Source organism: Nerophis ophidion, linkage group LG02 (genome assembly GCF_033978795.1).
Source record: "Nerophis ophidion isolate RoL-2023_Sa linkage group LG02, RoL_Noph_v1.0, whole genome shotgun sequence".
Classification (NCBI taxonomy): Eukaryota; Metazoa; Chordata; class Actinopteri; order Syngnathiformes; family Syngnathidae; genus Nerophis; species Nerophis ophidion.
In genome coordinates, this window is record NC_084612.1 from 28,340,778 (window position 1) to 28,360,528 (window position 19,751).

Consider the following 19,751-nt stretch of genomic DNA (forward strand, 5'->3'; position numbering starts at 1 on the left):
CACTGCCGGCTTGTAAAAAAAGTAACGACACTGGCAAACAGTGAGACCGCAAGGGAGCCCAAAGTATCTGTTTGGGACTTTTGCAAAATACATTACAACACAATGATGACCTCTACATTACAGCTGTAGGCAAGAAAGTTAAGGTTAAGGTACCAGTATAATGGAAAAAAACAAGTTGTCTCTATATGTGATTTATGAAATCAAAAGACTCACAAAGTTTGCGAGTAAATAGACGTGATCAAAATAGTATAAATCTCACAGAGATTACAGAGCCATTTTGATTTTAATGAGCAAGCCAGTTACTTGATCTGTAACATAGCGGGAGGAACCACAGATCCTTTCCCTACCAACAACATTGCTAATCAAGCAAACTTAGTGAGAGCCAACAACGATTAATTTGGGGAAAATTATGATCCATAACCTTATATTTTCAAGCCCAAACACTAAGAGAATGAGCAACAAGTTTTAGAAGCCGAGTGCTAAACTGATGCAGCTTTATTGAAACAATATAGCATTAGCAGCATTGTTAGGTGCTAAACATACAAACTAAGCATAATAAAACAAACACCGTACAATTTCCACTTTCACTGGGATGTCAACTGACGGGACGCTCACATAATCCAGTTTGGATGAAGAATCAATCACAATCCTCAATAAGGGTTAAAAAAAGTTGCTGCAACTATAGCGTCTTTTTCATCATCTCGGGGATGTAAAAGTCAACCAGCCTCTAGGTCCATGACCACATGTGTCCGCTACCAGGTGAGAGATGCATGAGCTATAATCTAGAATTGCTTTTAGGAAGTTTGAGAAGAACCAAAAGCAAACGTCGGATTAGCGTGTCAACAATGGCAGTGTAAACTAACATTAGCTCACTGCTATCAATGCGCCACTAAAATAAGCCTTATGCGTTTGTGCTTATAATAACCATATCACCCATATTTGGTTAATTTTCAAGTCACCACATGTAAATGGAGTGTTGTAGGGGGTTTCTGGATGTTTTGTGGAGGGTATAATGGGTTAATCTGTTGACTCAATTGTTAGCTCCTTATTTACAATTTCACAGCTTCATTTCAGAGTATACAAGAGTCATAAAGTAAACAATAACATAGTACTCCTTTAGTGCAAGACTGCCTGGTATACTGTATAACAGGAAATTATACACTGGGCTCAATCTGCCCTGCTCTAACGTATTTGTATGTGTAACACAAATGTGCTGCAAGCTAGTGGTGAGTGCTTGAAGTGGACTAGCAGACAGCCAGAGCTTCTGAAAGGCTGCGTAGAGACAAGCTGCAATGCTTGCGCCATGCAGGGCAGACTATCCACACCAAACTCCACTGTAGCTTTTGCCATATTGCGTACATTGTCCCTGACCACAACATGGGCTTTCGCCTTGGGGTGGTTTTTGTTGTATTTTTGTTTTTTCTCGGCGGAGTCTTTAAGTGACAACTCTGTGGTACTATTTTTTTTCGGTGTTTGCTTTTCATTCATCTTCCGCTCGTATTCATCGTGTACCTCCTTATGATTCTTGAAGAGGTGGGAGATCAAATTGCTTGTATTAAAGGAATACGTGTTGGTTCCTTCTCGCATAACCAACTATTTGCAGTCATTGCAAATTGCCAGTTTTTTTATCCGTTAGACACACTTTAAAATGATCCCAAACCATAGACATGGTGTTGTTAGTAAGTCACCGAGCGAGCTCGCTTGTTAGCCAGGCTGCAGCACCGGCAACAACACACTCTTGTTGTTGTTGTGCTCCGCTCGCGGCGGTTTGATGAGGTCATCAAGAGTCGCCAGTAAACCTCTCATGCTGCAGTCGTGCTGCAACTCCTGTGTTGTGTGTGGGACAGGGGAGAGGGAAGAGGGGAGGGGCTGCTGACTGGGAGACGCAACGTCCACGTTTTACCTGATATGTACCGCTCCGTACAGCAGCGTTTTAAAAAGTCATTGATGTAACTTTTTGAAACCGATACCGATAATTTCCAATATTACATTATAATGCATTTATTGGCCGATAAAATCGGGAGGCCGATATTATCTGCCATCTCTACAATGAAGCATCAACTTTTTTTTTTTTTTTACCATTTTATTGATACTTTAAAGCTGGAGGCTGAAAGTGTACAATTACATTAGTCCAAGGGCCAGAATTGTTCCCATCAAATATTGTAAAGGCCAGTATTGTTAAACAAAGCAATACCATAAAATATATTAATACACCTAATATTTTAATGATATGATGACCCAGACTGGGATGTAAATCGTTCACCCCCACCAGTCTAAGGAATATTAGTCCAGGTGGCTTGGCAGAACAAGATTATCAGGCCTTGGTGGAACATCCGTTGATACGAAGAAATTGTGTACCTAATTAAAACTATAGTATGTGTAATTATAATATTAACAGTGTTGGTTTTATGAGAGTCAAATCAACATTCTTACAGTGCAGTTCAGTGATTAGGAATAGCCTTAAAAGTTTCATGATGTTTTAACAAGAATATTAATATCCACAGTCGGGGTCAGCCTGACTTGTCAGGAGGCCCGTAAAGACCATCAGCCTGTCGCAAGCTGAATACATATTGAGTTTGAAACTGTATAAAGTAGATTTAAATGTACAAACCCCGTTTCCATATGAGTTGGGAAATTGTGTTAGATGTAAATATAAACGGAATACAATGATTTGCAAATCCTTTTCAACCCATATTCAGTTGATTATGCTACAAAGACAACATATTTGATGTTCAAACTGATAAACATTTTTTTTTTGCAAATAATCATTAACTTTAGAATTTGATCCCAGCAACATGTGAGAAAGAAGTTGGGAAAGGTGGCAATAAATACTGATAAAGTAGAGACATTCTTATCAAACACCTATTAGCATGCACACCTGTGGGATGTTCCAAATAAGTGTTCGATGAGTATTTCTCAACTATATCAGTATTTTTTGCCACCTTTCCCAACTTCTTTGTCACTTGTTGCTGGCATCAAATTCCAAAGTTAATGATTATTTGCAAAAAAAAACAAATGTTTATCAGTTGAACATCAAAGATGTTGTCTTTATAGCATATTCAACTGAATATGGGTTGAAAATAATTTTTTAATCATTGTATTCCGTTTGTATTTACATCTAACACAATTTCCCAACTTATATGGAAACGGGGTTTGTATATTTGAAACACTATTCTAACATTTAAAGAGTAATATTTAGTAGATTCAGCAAGACTTCGAAACGGCCACTCCAGCTGCTTACTTGGACTCTGCGACCTTGTTGTTTGAGGATATATGTGAAATGAAGGAGGCAGTAAAACGAACATAAAGAAGGTGAAAAAAATTTAATATTTGCTATTTACTTTGATACATGCTGTAATATAAGCCAGCGACACGCCATTTCTGCTATTGGCCATAAACCAAGTGAACCAAAAGCTAACGCTAACAGCCTAACGTTAAATCTGATGTGTTCGAGAAGACGACTTTCTGATTGTTGGGCAGTGAGGACAAAAAAAGGACTTTTTATGTATACTTCTTTTGAAATTATATTGTTTTGTATTTATTGTTTTTTATTTTATTTACATAACCATCCATCCATCAATTTTTGACCGTTTGTACCTTTCTGGGACCATGATTGTCACACACACACTAGGTGTGGTGAAATGTGTCCTTTGCATTTGACCCAGCCCCTTGTTCACCCCCTGGAAAGTGAGGGGGGCAGTGAGCATCAACGGTAGACGCGCCCGGGAATCATTTTGGTGATTAAAACCCCAATTCGAACCCTTAATGCTGAGTGCAAAGCAGGGAGGTGATGGGTTGCATTTGTATAGTCTTTGGTTTGAACTCACAACCTACCGATCGCAGGGCGGACACTCTAACCACTAGGCCACTGAGTAGGTTGTTGAATTGTGACTTTTGAGTCATATTTTTTTTACCTAACCATTTCTAAAATGTATGATTTAAGTAGTCTTGGGGGGAGGAAAATTCCTCAAGTAAGCTAAAGCCCCCTGCTGTCGTATACCAACTACAGTTGGATTAGGGAGCAACAACCAATGAATGGGAACTCCGGTTGCTCCACAATACCTGGAGGACAGATTAGCGTGCAAAACATTGATTAAACTTTGACTTGTTCATAATAACAGTATGTTTTAATGCACATAATCAAAAATATATATTGCTACATTATGGCCCTTTACTGGTGCCACCAATTCGGACAGGAATACCGCTCAATTAATGTCATTCCAATTTTTCTTTAAGGGATATCGCTCTGATCTACAAAATGAAAGTTTCCCCAAATGAATGCTAAAATTGTTCATCTCGGTTTTAAGTCTGTTTACTACATTGGAAGGAAGCTCACAGATTTTATGTTGTAATAACCATACGCACCAAAATCAATAGTGTGAGAGGCGAGCAATAACAAGGAAAATAAATCAGCAAGACTCAAGAATTTGTAAAAAAAAAAAGAAGCAAAGAATAGTTAGTTATTAGAATTATTACAACTAACTTTTTATAGTGTTCTGTTCCTACTGTTCGCCAACTCTATTGGCCCCTTTTAAAACCTTAATTAAAACAGCCTACTCTACACCCCAGTTTTTTTGGGACCCCTGTGCTGTAGGATTATGGGATTATATCAGTAGGGTCCTGCTTGTGAAAGCCCTCGCGAGCAGCCAGTGTACAGCTGAAGAAATCATGTGGCACAGTGGAATCCTATGAGGAATTCTTACATGCAGGTCTAATATATCCATAGCCTTTGTAAGCAGCACAGCAGGTGAGCATCCAACACTATGTTTCCATATCGGCTCACGTGCAAGCATACAATGATAATCCATATATTGAGTAAATTAATACCATTGAACTAGAATGTCACACATGCCCTAAAGAGGGTGTTGTGTTGTTCTCCCTTAACTGTAGCACAATTAATAATAAGACCATCACTGGTACAATTACAGCTGTTTGCAGGAGCCAGAAATCTCTCCTGCGGAAGTTCGATGCGTCTAATTAAACTGCCGTCGTCACTTTAGCCCGAGAGTCTCAGAAGATACATTTCCCATCCAATTAAAAGGATCATTTTATGAGTTGAAAAAGCCTGAGCAATTATTCTATCTGGATTGAAGCGCTTTCTATCGAGCGGTGGCCCAGGCTGTTCTAATATTAGTGCTTGTACTTAAAAGCAGGAAAATAAAGGGGGCAGAGATTATTGTACTTTCTTGACGGGAGGAGTGTCGGCCTCCTACTGCTGCTCTCTGTGTGGCCAACCACTGTGTGCCCTTGGCCAATGCAGCACACTTTTTCATAGGACACACACACATGCACACACACATGCACACACACACAGGCACATTTATTAATTTATATTATAGAATGCACACTATACCCGCTGAAGATGCGCGGTTTGCGGTCTCATTTGTGGAGTCGGGCGGGTGACATGACGAAAAAATAGATCTTAAATAGATTCGGGCGGGTGGCGGTTGAACCATTCCGAAATATTTCATATACATAGTTCAGGGATCGGCAACCTTTACCACTCAAAGAGCCATTTTGACTTGTGTCACAAAGTAAAGAAAAATATGTGAGCCACAAACATTCCCACGAATATCTGCTGGTGGTCACCCAGTAAACAAGCATTAGAGCGTGCTATGAAGCCATTGCCCTAGACGCTTTCTACAACATGTACAAACTGCTTGCCAGTCCAGCAACATGTTATACATGGTTTCCGCAGATACACGCACACGACTGCAAGGCATACTGGGTGACACAGAGTACACTGATGGTTGTGATATAAACAATTTTAACACTCTTACTAATATGTTCCACACTGTGAAGCCACACCAAACAAGAATGACAAACACATTTCGGGAGAACATCCTCACAGTAACACAACATAAACACAACACAACACATACCCAGGATCCTTTGCATCCATGACTATTCCTGACTATATTATACACCCCGCTAACACCAAAGTAAGTTGGGCGGGGTTGGGGGCGCGGGGGTGTAAAATATATTGCAAACAAACGTTTTTGTTTTCAATCTAAGCACTCTAGTATCGATCATATAGTTATACTACCCTTGTTTCTACTACTAACAATTTATGAATGAAATCACCCTCCTCTTACATCATATAGTGTACTGACTTTGACAATTCTGACGCACCAACAGTTGTTATATTAACCTCTCTCAAAAATCGGATTAATTTACGTGTTAGTTTCATATTGCTTACTTTCGGCTGTAACGTCATTTCATCTATCACTGGTTTCTTGGTGTTGTTTAAAGATAGGTTAGCAGTTAGTTTAGCTGTTAGCATTCCTGCTTCAGATAGGGTTGCCAACTGTTCCTTGAAAAACAGAATTGTCCGGTATCTTTAAACAAAAGCACACATTCCATATTGAGCTGTCAAGGGACGCATGTTTTCCCGTATTTTATTACCCTGAAAATAAAAAATATCAATAGATTTTTCCGAAAGACAATATAGCTTCAATAGCTTTACAAGTCTGTAACAGGATAAACCAATGGATGCCAGGGTGAATTTTCTGGCATCTCTTTGTTTTGCCTTGGCTGCTTTCACTGCTTCAATATGGCAACAGCTAGCTTGCTAAAATGATCTGCCTGGCTTCTTGTAATCCAAATGTGACTTTTTAATTTTAAGGGAAGAATAGGGGAATGCAGAGATCAGCTTTGTCCCAAGGAGAAGCTACATGGGGCTATCACGTCAATGAGGTACATGCTAACTTCATAGTATTAAGTGCCATTCAATAACTCTGCTCTCTTGTTGGAATGTAGTTGCCCACCAGGGGGTTCTTTGGACCACCAAACACCGACATGAGAGCCCGATTCAGGTTCGCAATACAGTTTTTTTTTTCCCACTGAAGTGTCTGTGTTGCTTTTCAGCAAATGTCTTTTTGTGGCTGTCCGTCTTGCTCTCGCTCCAACTCAGCTCAAACACGTCTCTCCTCCCGGTTGCTGCTTATACAGAACGACAGGTGATTAGATGACAAGACCCACCTGGGCCATCTACGCACCTGTCGCTGACTTCGAGGCCGGTCTTGGCACACCATGTTCCGCTGCAGGCCCGCAGGCCACGCCCCCCTTCACAGTAGTTAGTCATAGAACTGGGACCCAATCTTATTGAAAAAAGTGTTGACTTTGATTTGAGAATCGTTTTAAATGGAGAATAGATTCTGAATTGAATCGTTACCCATAATAACTTTATTTAATCGAGCGGTGCCCAAAGATTCACAGCCCTAATATACTGTATACAGTATCAGTCAGAGGAGATTTCCATTTGTGATCGTTTATTGTTATATTAATGGCAAACTCAATTTTACACTTGCGTGTGTTACGTCTTGAGTAAGGAGTGGATCCCAAGATGCAGAGACGGGAGGCGGCGATGAACCACAAAAAGAAGATGGTCTTTAATAAGTTCAAAATGGATAACTCAAGGCGATGGGGCAAAAGCGCACACCATGGAAGAGGACTTAAACTGAAGGAGGACTCTCGATGGTCAGCAACAGGTTCGACAAAAACTTATCTCGCTTACTGGGGAACTAGGGAACAAAAATACCAGAAGTAAGGAATGGTGATTAGAAAAGAGATGGAACGTACCGAGTTGGTTGGATGCGAGTTGAGCATGCGGGCATTGGAAAGCACAGGAGTCATTAACCGGCGAGGAGCAGCTGACTGTGGTGGACTTAAATAGAGCCGTGCAGTGAGTAGTCGCAGGTGTGCCTAGTTGGAACTAATGGATGGAGGAAAATAACACAAAAGCAATACGGAGAAGACAGGAAAATACACAACAGTGTAAGTCTAAAGAATGCTTAAAACTAAATGTGTGTCATATACTTTAAGCTTATTAGTTCTAATTAGTGTTTACACTTGTAAGACTGCTATATTTCTACCATGTTCAACCTTTGAGGTTCTGCTGTATGCTGGTTCTTTAACAAAAGAAATATTTTGACTTTCTAATATGCTGAATCTGCGATTTTAATAGCTATGCACAGCGGCTCTTAAAGGGAAGTTGAGGTGAATGCAATTTTGACGTGCCCTAAATGCACTCGCACCATGGCTCGTAAACTTCGTGCCACAGATGGTTTAAACGGAGCTGATGCGATGTGACCTTTCACACGAGACCTGATAGCAACGCTTGCCCGTCTGTGCCAAAACACAATGAGAAACAGCTACACTACATATCCAGTCCACACACATAAATCAGGCCTCCCACTAAGTCCAGCAGTGTGCTTTCACTCTCCATTATATTCCCAATTAGTGTGGACTCACAGAATTTAACATCATTTTCTCTTGTATGACCCACCGTTTACTGCACCACTGTGACTGTATTAAGACAGGAGGCTGCAGATTATTTTAGCCAGAACTGCCAGACTCAGAAACGTTTTTTGTTTCTTCAAGATCATTGAAATCACAACCTGGTCTGCCCCTCATACTGCCCCACAACACAACAGAAAAGCGAAACAACTATTTTAGTTGGATGTCTTTGTTTGTAAAAATAAATAAAAATGTATTCATACATACTAATTGGATTCCCAGACTTTCCGGGCTACAGAGGGCACCGGTATTTAAGCGGCACCCACCAAATTTTAGACAAAATAAATATTTTTGCAAATATTACCCACACGGGACAATAAACCGCAGATATTTAATGGTAAAAAATATTTTGTAAATATTTATTTACATACCTTAACTCAGTGGTTCTCAACCTTTTTTCAGTGATGTACCCCCTGTGAACATGTTTTTAATTCAAGTACCCCCTAATCAGAGCAAAGCATTTTTGGTTGGAAAAAAAAGAGATAAAGAAGTAAAATACAGCACTATGTCATCAGTTACTTATTTATTAAATTGTATAACAGTGTAAAATATTGCTCATTTGTAGTGGTCTTTCTTGAACTATTTGGAAAATATATATAAAAATAACTAAAAACTTGTTGAAAAATAGACAAGTGATACAAATATAAATAAAGATTTCTACACATAGAAGTACAGTGCCCTCTTTGGGGATTGTAATAGAGATCCATCTGGATACATGAACTTAATTCCACACATTTCTTCACAAAAAAAGATATCTTTAACATCAATATTTATGGAACATGTCCACAAAAAATCTAGCTGTCAACACTGAATATTGCATTGTTGCACTTCTTTTTACAGTTTATGAACTTATATTCATATTTTGTTGAAGTTTTATTCAATAAATATATTTATAAAGGATTTTTGAAAAGTTGCTGTTTTTAGAATATTTAAGAAAAAAATCTCACGTTCCGCTTGGCATACCTTCAAGTACCCCCAGGGGTACGCGTACCCCCATTTGAGAACCACTGCCTTAACGGTTTAAAAACAGTGCCTTTCACACAAAACAAACAAAACAGAAGGCATCGTCATGCACCCACTCGCTGCTGAAGCTAGCTTTTCAATCCGCTAAACAGACTCAATAAATCCATAGTGAAGTTTTGGTAAATTTGAAAAACTAAAACATTACAAAAAGAATGCCATTATCATTAAAAAATACTAACACAGACACGTGTATAAGTGTTAGCACAATTGCTAATGCTAACAAGTCTAGCCTTATAACATAACCATAACTTGTACAATAATGCATGAAAACACTCCTACAGACATCACACCGGATGGTTTAGTAAGTATGGATAGTCCTGGTTGTATTCTGAAACTTATAAATGTTCCTTGGAGTGATGAATGAGAATCTTTGCAGAGCAGAAATGCCCTATGTACGGTTACACTTCTGGTTCAAGGCATGAAACTGGAAGTACATTTTTAACCCGTAGCACCTGCAGTGGGCGAACTGGTACAAAAAATGGCGCCATAGCAAAACCAATAACACACCTTTTCAGTGTCTTTGTCGGTGTAATATGTAAACTTTTTTTGGAATCCAAAACTTTATGGCTGTTAGCAAAGAACAATTCATAAATTAGCTCGACCCTTTAATAAGCCACAATGTTGAAAATGTAAATAAAAAGTTGCGGCTTATAGTCCGGAAAATACGGTAATTACAATGTATTTACTTTTATATCTTATTTGCCTTATCCTTGTACTTCTCACTACTATAGTATGAGAAACACAATTTTGTCCACCATATGTAACATAAGGGTTGTATGAAAATTATAATAATAAACCTTGAGACCACAATGGTTCTTTTCCAGGTATTATCACAAAAAGCCATGCAAAAATTAGCAACGTTAAAAATCTGAAACATTTTTGCAAACAAATTCAGCAACACGTCATTTATTTTGTTCAATATTTTCATCAAAGTCATGGCTCCTAATATTCCTGAGATGTTTCCAATTGCTAAATAAATGAAGACAACTTGTTTTTTGTCACAAAAAAATCAGTGTTGATACATGCCAAAAGAAAAAAAAAAATCTTTAAACCTTCAAAAAATTAAATGGTGTGAAAAACATTGTGACGATTTTACATAATCATGAAATCACACACACAAACAACAGACAGACAGACATACAAAACAGATTCCCAAGAACAAAAAGGTGCCCATTCTGTTATTTTACAACATACTTATTGTCATAATCACAAATGACAGTTTTGACTTTGTTCGCCAGTTTCCTGTATATTAATTAATTTCCTGTGCCTGTGTTCCAATTTGTTTGTACTTCCATTTGTATTCCTTGTTTCTCTTTCTGTTGCCTGTCAGCACACCTGTTTTCCATGAGTGAATCTGGCTAATTCATTTTCACCTGTTACTCCTGCTGGATCATTGTGCTTTGTTCACCTGCTGCACTAGATTTGTTTATTACTACCTGTGTTTTCCCTAATTAAATTGACTTCGTGCCTGCACATTGGATTCTTTGCTGTGCACCCTAGTGTCTAATCGAACACAAACACATGAAAGTAATACTTACCACTGTATATTTCACTCCAAAACAATACTCTTTGATAAAATGTAAGACAACCGTTTAATAAAGTTTTGATGATAAAGCCAGTACCACTATCATTTTATAACATTGACAATGAACAATGTCTTTGTACACATTCCTATTAAATTCTTGTGCAACTAAGATTCTTAAGCTTTTAGGGGCATTTGACCCACATTTATTGATCAACTTTAATGAACAACAATCATTGAATTGATTTGTGTGTTTTCTAATTTCTCAGAATGTTTCAATGTCAGTGTTGCACTGAGATGAACATTTTTCTTTAGCTGAACCTCAGCGTTTCATAACTAATGTCATGTTGTATACCTTTGGACATTAGACGAGTTGAGACTGAATTGACAGCACCTCTTCTAGTAGTGCTTTGATCAGTGGTTCTCAAACTGTGATACATGTACCAGTAGTGGTATTCGGCTTCCATCTAGTGGTACGCTAAGTAATCACTTGCTGAACGAACAGTGTTTTATTTTCCTATATTATATAAATCATAACTAAATACAATGATTTGCAAATCCTTTTCAACCTACATTCAATTGAATAGACTGCAAAGACAAGATACTTAACGTTCAAACTGGAAAACTTAGTTACTTTTTGCAAACATTATGTCTGTGTTAGTTTGTGACGAACCCCAAGATGCAGAGAAGGAGGGAGGCATTTTGCAGGAAAACATGATTTAATTTAAAACACTAATACAAAACAAACAAAGGGTACAAACAAAAAGCGCGCACGTGGGCGGATAACAAACAAAAAGGAAGCTAGCAGGTATCTAGCAGGAAAACAGAAGTCATACTTTTAATAAAAAAACAAACTGGAAGCAGGGAACAAAAAACAGTAAGCTACAAACATCAAACGAATATAGCTTACCGCTACGCTGCAAAGACATGACAAGGTACAACACGACAGGAGCGATAATAAATGACAAGAGCGACACGAAGTGACAGCGAGAAATCAATGATCCAGCACTGACTGGAGGACAAAAACAGATACAAATAGGTGTGGGCTGATTGACGCCAGGTGTGGCCAGGTGCTAATCAGCCGCAGCTGAGGGGAAACAAAGCACTCAGGGAGACAAACAGGAAGCTGAACTAAAATAAGAGTGCTGACAGGAACTAAGGACAGGAAATACTAAACACATAGAGGAAAAACTAAATCACAAACAAACTGTCAGAGGCAAGCCTGACATATTAGCTCATTTGGAATTTGATGCCTGCAACATGTTTTAAAAAGCTGCCACAAGTGGGAAAAAAGACTGAGAAAGTTAAGGAATGCTCCTCAAACACTTATTTGGAACATCTCACAAGTGAACAGGCTAATTGTGAACAGGTGGTTCCCATAATTGGGTATAAAAGCAGCTTCCATGAAATGTTCTGTCATTGACAAACAATGATGGGGCGAGGGTCACCACTTTGTGAACAAATGCGTGAGCAAATTGACAAACAGTTTAAAAACAACATTTCTCAATGAGCTACTGCAAGGAATTTAGAAATTTCACGATCTACGGTCTGTAATATCATTAAAAAGTTCGGGGAATCTGGAGAAATCACTGAACGTAAGCAATGCTAGGCCTATAGGCCAAACCTGGGCAATTATTTTGAATTGGGGGCCACATTTAGAGAAAACAATGTGTCTGGGGCCGGTATATCTAATACAAAACCTCACAATAATGTCTAATTGAATGCTAAACACGTTATGACAGACCGCCTTAAAAAACGTAATGGAATTTTACATTTTTCTATGAACGATGAAACACTGAATACTGACAAAATATGAATGTCACACCCGCTTTCGATGACCAGATGCCTGAACCACCTCATATGGCTCCTCTCGATGTGGAGGAGCACCGGCTTTACTTTGAGCTCCTCTCGGATGGCAGAGCTTCTCACCCTATCTCTAAAGGAGAGCCTCGCCACACGGCGGAGGAAAATCATTTTGGCAGCTTGTACCCGAAAACTTGTCCTTTTGGTCATAACCCAAAGCTCATGACCATAGGTGAGGATGGGAACGTAGATCGAGAGCTTTGCCTTCCGGCTCAGCTCCTTCTTCACCACAATGGATCGATACAGCGTCTGCATTACTAAAGACTCCTCCAGATATTGATATTTAAATATGTTTTTTGCTTATTTTTGCCTTAGTGTGATTTCGGCGAATGTTTGAATTAATTAGAAATGTTTGACAGCCTTGTGATCCACTTGACTGTCGTCACATACGCTCTCACATTACAGCATCACTGACGCACCTCCTCTCTCCTGCCACACTGTTCTTAAGTGGTTGTACTTGTATAGCGCTTTTCTACCTTCAAGGTACTCAAAGCGCATTGACACTACTTCCACATTTACCCATTCACACACACATTCACACACTGATGGAGGGAACCGCTAACCAGCACCCATCAGGAGCAAGGGTGAAGTGTCTTGCTCAGGACACAACGGACGTGACCAGGTTGGTACTAGGTGGGGATTGAACCAGGGACCCTCGGGTTGCGCACGGCCACTTTCCCACTGCGCCACGCCGTCCCTAAGTATTGATCTAACCTAATATATTTTAATAATAGCACATACGTATAGCTTGTAGCTATTAAAATGTAGATGTTGAATTTTTACACTATTGTCGGCATCATCTACAGATTTTTCAAATTAATATTTTGCTTAGACCATGGGTGTCAAACTTTGGCCCGCGGGCCAAATTAGGCCCGCCGTGTAATTTCTCTTGGCCCTTGAGGCAATATCAAATTAACATTAGAGCTGGCCCGCCGATGAAAGACCGTATTCACCGCTAATACTCTTACTTGCCTACCCTCCCGATTTTCCTGGGAGACTCCCGAAGTTCAGTGTCCCTCCCGAATTTCATCCCGGGTAACAATATTGGGGGTGGGCCTTAAAGGCACTGCCTTTGGCGTTCCCCACAACCTGTCGCCATGTCTGCTTTTCCTCCATACAAACAGCGTGCCGGCCCAGTCACATAATATATGCGGCTTATACACACATACAAGTGAATGCAAGGCATACTTGGTCAACAGCCATACAGGTCACACTGAGGGTGGCCGTATAAACAACTTTAACACTGTTACAAATATGCGCCACACTGTGAACCCACACCAAACAAGAATGACACATTTTGGGAGAACATCCGCACCGTAACACAACATAAACACAACAGAACAAATACCCACAACCCCTTGCAGCACTAACTCTTCCCGGACGCTACAATATACACCCCCCGCTATCACCAAACACCGTCCACTTGGACCCCGCCGCCGAAAAGAGGCATTCCATTTTTATTTAAATTTTATTTGATATCCATCCATCCATCCATCTTCTTCCGCTTATCCGAGGTCGGGTCGCGGGGGCAACAGCCTAAGCAGGGAAACCCAGACTTCCCACTCCCCAGCCACTTCGTCTAGCTCTTCCCGGGGGATCCCGAGGCGTTCCCAGGCCAGCCGGGAGACATAGTATTCCCAACGTGTCCTGGGTTCTTCCCCGTGGCCTCCTACCGGTTGGACGTGCCCTGAACACCTCCCTAGGGAGGTGTTCGGGTGGCATCCTGACCAGATGCCCGAACCACCTCATCTGGCTCCCCTTGATGTGAAGGAGCAGCGGCTTTACTTTGAGTTCCTCCCGGATGGCAGAGCTTCTCATCCTATCTCTAAGAGAGAGCCCCGCCACACGGCGGAGGAAACTCATTTCGGCCGCTTGTACCCGTGATCTTATCCTTTCGGTCATGACCCAAAGCTCATGACCATAGGTGAGGATGGGAACGTAGATCGACCGGTAAATTGAGAGCTTTGCCTTCCGGCTCAGCTCCTTCTTCACCACAAAGGATCGGTACAACGTCCGCATTACTGAAGATGCCGCACCGATCCGCCTGTCGATCTCACGATCCACTCTTCCCCCACTCGTGAACAAGACTCCTAGGTACTTGAACTCCTCCACTTGGGACAGGGTCTCCTCCCCAACCCGGAGATGGCATTCCACCCTTTTCCGGGCGAGAACCATGATTCTCATTCCGGTCGCTTCACACTCGGCTGCAAACCGATCCAGTGAGAGCTGAAGATCCCGGTCAGATGAAGCCATCAGGACCACATCATCTGCAAAAAGCAGTGACCTAATCCTGTGGTCACCAAACCGGAACCCCTCAACGCCTTGGCTGTGCCTAGAAATTATGTCCATAAAAGTTATGAACAGAATCGGTGACAAAGGACAGCCTTGGCGGAGTCCAACCCTCACTGGAAATGTGTTCGACTTACTGCCGGCAATGCGGACCAAGCTCTGGCACTGATCGTACAGGGAGCGGACCGCCACAATAAGACAGTCGGATACCCCATACTCTCTGAGCACTCCCCACAGGACTTCCCGAGGGACACGGTCGAATGCCTTCTCCAAGTCCACAAAGCACATGTAGACTGGTTGGGGAAACTCCCATGCACCCTAAAGAACCCTGCCGAGAGTATAGAGCTGGTCCACAGTTCCACGACCAGGACGAAAACCACACTGTTCCTCCTGAATCTGAGGTTCGACTATCCGGCGTAGCCTCCTCTCCAGGGAAGGCTGAGGAGTGTGATCCCACGATAGTTTGAACACACCCTCCGGTCCCCCTTCTTAAAGAGAGGAACCACCACCCCGGTCTGCCAATCCAGAGGTACCGCCCCCGATTTCCACGCGATGCTGCAGAGTCTTGTCAACCAAGACAGCCCCACAGCATCCAGAGCCTTAAGGAACTCCGGGCGGATCTCGTCCACCCCCGGGGCCTTGCCACCGAGGAGCTTTTTAACTACCTCAACGACCTCAGCCCCAGAAATAGGAGAGTCCACCACAGATTCCGCAGGTACTGCTTCTTCATAGGAAGACGTGTTGGTGGGATTGAGGAGGTCTTCGAAGTATTCCTTCCACCTATCCACAACATCCGCAGTTGAGGTCAGCAGGACACCATCCACACCATACACAGTGTTGATAGTGCACTGCTTCCCCTTCCTGAGGCGGCGGCTGGTGGTCCAGAATCGCTTCGAAGCCGTCCGGAAGTCGTTTTCCATGGCTTCCCCGAACTCCTCCCATGTCCGAGTTTTTGCCTCCGCGACCGCCGAAGCCGCACACTGCTTGGCCTGTCGGTACCTGTCCACTGCCTCCGGAGTCCTATGAGCCGAAAGGACCCGATAGGACTCCTTTTTCAGCTTGACGGCATCCCTCACCGCTGGTGTCCACCAGGGGGTTTTAGGATTGCCGCCCCGACAGGCACCAACTACCTTGCGGCCGCAGCTTCGATCAGCCGCCTCGACAATAGAGGTGCGGAACATGGTCCACTCGGACTCAATGTCCAGCACCTCCCTCGTGACATGTTCGAAGTTCTTCCGGAGGTGGGAATTGAAACTTTCTCTGACAGGAGACTCTGCCAGACGTTCCCAGCAGACCCTCACAATGCGTTTGGGCCTCCCAGGTCTGTCCGGCATCCCCCCCCCACCATCGCAGCCAACTCACCACCAGGTAGTGATCGGTAGAAAGCTCCGCCCCTCTCTTCACCCGAGTGTCCAAAACATAAGGCCGCAAATCTGATGATACAACTATAAAGTTGATCATGGAACTGCGGCCTAGGGTGTCCTGGTGCCAAGTGCACATATGGACACCCTTATGTTTAAACATGGTGTTTGTAATGGACAAACTGTGACGAGCACAAAAGTCCAATAACAAAACACCACTCGGGTTCAGATCCGGGCGACCATTCTTCCCAATCACGCCTCTCCAGGTTTCACTGTCGTTGCCAACATGAGCGTTGAAGTCCCCCAGTAGGACAAGGGAATCACCCGGGGGAGCACTTTTCAGTACTCCCTCGAGTGTACCCAAAAAGGGTGGGTACTCTGAACTGCTGTTTGGTGCGTAAGCACAAACAACAGTCAGGACCCCTCCGCCCACCCGAAGGGGGAGGGAGGCTACCCTTTCGTCCACCGGGTTGAACTCCAACGTGCAGGCTTTGAGCCGGGGAGCAACCAGAAATGCCACCCCAGCCCGTCGCCTTTCACTGCCGTCAATGCCAGAGTGGAAGAGAGTCCAGTCCCTCTCCAGAGAAGCGGTTCCAGAGCCCTTGCTGTGCGTCGAAGTGAGTCCGACTATATCCAGCCGGAACTTCTCCACTTCGCGCACTAGCTCAAGGTCTTTTCCCCCCAGTGAGGTGACGTTCCACGTCCCAAGAGCTAGCTTCTGTAGCCGAGGATCGGACCGCCAAGTGCCCTGGCTTCGGCTGCCGCCCAGCTCACATTGCACCCGACCTCTATGGCCCCTGCTATGGGTGGTGAGCCCATTGGAGGGGTGACCCACGTTGCCTCTTCGGGCTGTGCCCGGCCGGGCCCCATGGGAACAGGCCCGGCCACCAGGCGCTCGCCATCGTGCCCCACCTCCGGGCCTGGCTCCAGAGGGGGGCCCCGGTGACCTGCGTCCGGGCGAGGGAAATCTGGGTCCATGTTTTGTCTTCTTCATAGAGGTCTTCCAGCTGCTCTTTGTCTGATCCCTCACCTAGAACCAGTTTGCCTTGGGAGACCCTACCAGGGGGCATAAAGGCCCCAGACAACATAGCTCCTAGGATCATTGGGACACGCAAACTCCTCTACCACGATAAGGTGGCATATTTGATATGCCATTGATATTTTTTTATTATTATTATAATTTTAAACTTGATTTTGCATGTCACTATAAAGTTATATACTGTAAGCCTTGCTTGTTCAATATTCAATGCAAAACTTGTTTGGGTCCCTGTTAAAAGGTTAATTTGTTCAACCTTGGCCCGCTGCTTTGTTCAGTTTAAAATTTTGGCCCATTCTGTGTTTGAGTTTGACACCCCTGGCTTAGACCAAAGTGTGGCAAACAACTACGCGTATAAAACAACCTAAAAAAATATATGTAGGAAGCTGTTTATCTGACTTGAGTCCTCAAGTCTCCCACACATCTGGCGTTTAAATTACAGCTGCTGAAAATGAGTAGAAATTTATAGTAATTCTGACAGGGTCTTAAGACTGGGCACAGCGCCCAGTCGCCCTGCCTCACACAGCCTTGGAGCCCAGAACACACATGGGGGCAATTATTTGTAAAGTAGCTGTGGTGGCACAAGGGAATGATTTGAGTGTATTGTATATGTGTAAGTGTGTGTGTGGAACATGCTGCCTGGGTGTATTTAATGGCTGTTATCACAGCCCCGTATCTCAAGTACAGTATGTGGTGGAGAGGGCGTGCAGCCATGTTGAAGAGAAGGTATGAAAAGATGACTGTTGTTTAAAGGGGCCCTGTTATGCAAAAACAACATTTCTTACCTATTGATACCTGCTTATGTGTATTTTAGATCTGTATATGTGTAACATGGTTAATTATGTTTTGTAAATAATGTAATTTATAATGTTTTATTATTGTTATAATTACACAAAATGTGTAGGTTACATGTAAATATCTGAATGTTTTTCGATGTTTCGTCAATGTGGACCCATTGTCTCGTTGTCCCCCCTAGTGCAATAATTACTGTGGAACCTGTCTTTTTATATTTATTGGACACACCTTCCAACTTTCCTTTAGTCTACGATAACGGGAGAGGGAGGCGTCCATGCAACGACAGAAAATGTATTGTTTTGATAAGAATTTTAGGTTACTTTCTTGTTCATTATTATATTTGTGTAGGGGCTCGACGATGGCAAAATGTTATTGACAACAATTGTATTCTGTGTATTATCAGGTATGTTTTTATTTCGCTGTTGTACAATAACGGGAGAGGGCTCGACGATGGCAACAAGTTATTGACAACAATTGTATTCTGTGTATCATCAGTAAAGTGCATCTGAGCAGCAACCCATGGTGTCGGTCGTATTCCATAAAATCCACACAAAGCAAGGGAAAAGACCACCGGCTACATATGTCCTGACAATTTTAAATCAAACCGTGTAGACCAGGGGTGCCCATTACGTCGATCACGAGCTACCTGTCTTAATCGAAGGATGTGTTAGTCGATCACTAGCCAGGTATTTAAAAAAATAGACCTAAAAATTTGCGATCATCAATCTTCATCAAGACGTCACTTTCGTCACTTGATTGACATTCATGACACTTGAGGGTCTTGTGAGATGACACTGGCTGCTGCGAGCTCATTATTAAGACAAAGTGATACACAGGAAGGCAGGAAACACTTTTTATTTCGACACATTTGCGCCGTAACAGCTGTCAAAACTCTAAAGACCGACTGCACAGTTCCTATCTTCACAATAAAAGCGCTGCTTCCTCTTGCCTGCGCTAACAAAATAAGAGTCTCAGAAAGCTGCCGTGGGATAGCAAGTTACAGAGCTAATGGATTTCTTGTAAAGTGTATAAAAACAAGTATGGAAGCTGGACAAAAAGAATGCCAAAAACCAACCACTTTCATGTGGTATTGGACAGAAAGGAGGACTTTTGTTCTCCTCCATTTGAAAATGCCAACGTTATCCGCACTTCTGTCGGATTCCAATCAATGCAAGTCATCCGAATCAGGTAATACTCCAACTCATGTTCTTGTCTTCATGAAAGAAAGAACTCTATATGTGTTAAACATTATTGCATTATCATTAAAAACCTTTAATATGTTAACAAAAACGTATGTTTCATAAATAAAAACATATAAATGATATATATGAATGAGATAGATCCCCTCAACTTGGTCAATTAAATAGTAGCTCGTCTGCAGAAGAAGTGTGGGCACCCCTTGTGTAGACATTGCATAGATATTTACAAAACAATCTTGCCTTCCTTCATACTTCCTACAAACGGTTCATTTAGAATTTTGCTCAAGTTGTGACATTTTGTTCAAGTGTGAAGTCAGCGGATTTTCCATATATGGTAGAAATTTACCCAAACATCATTGTGCGAG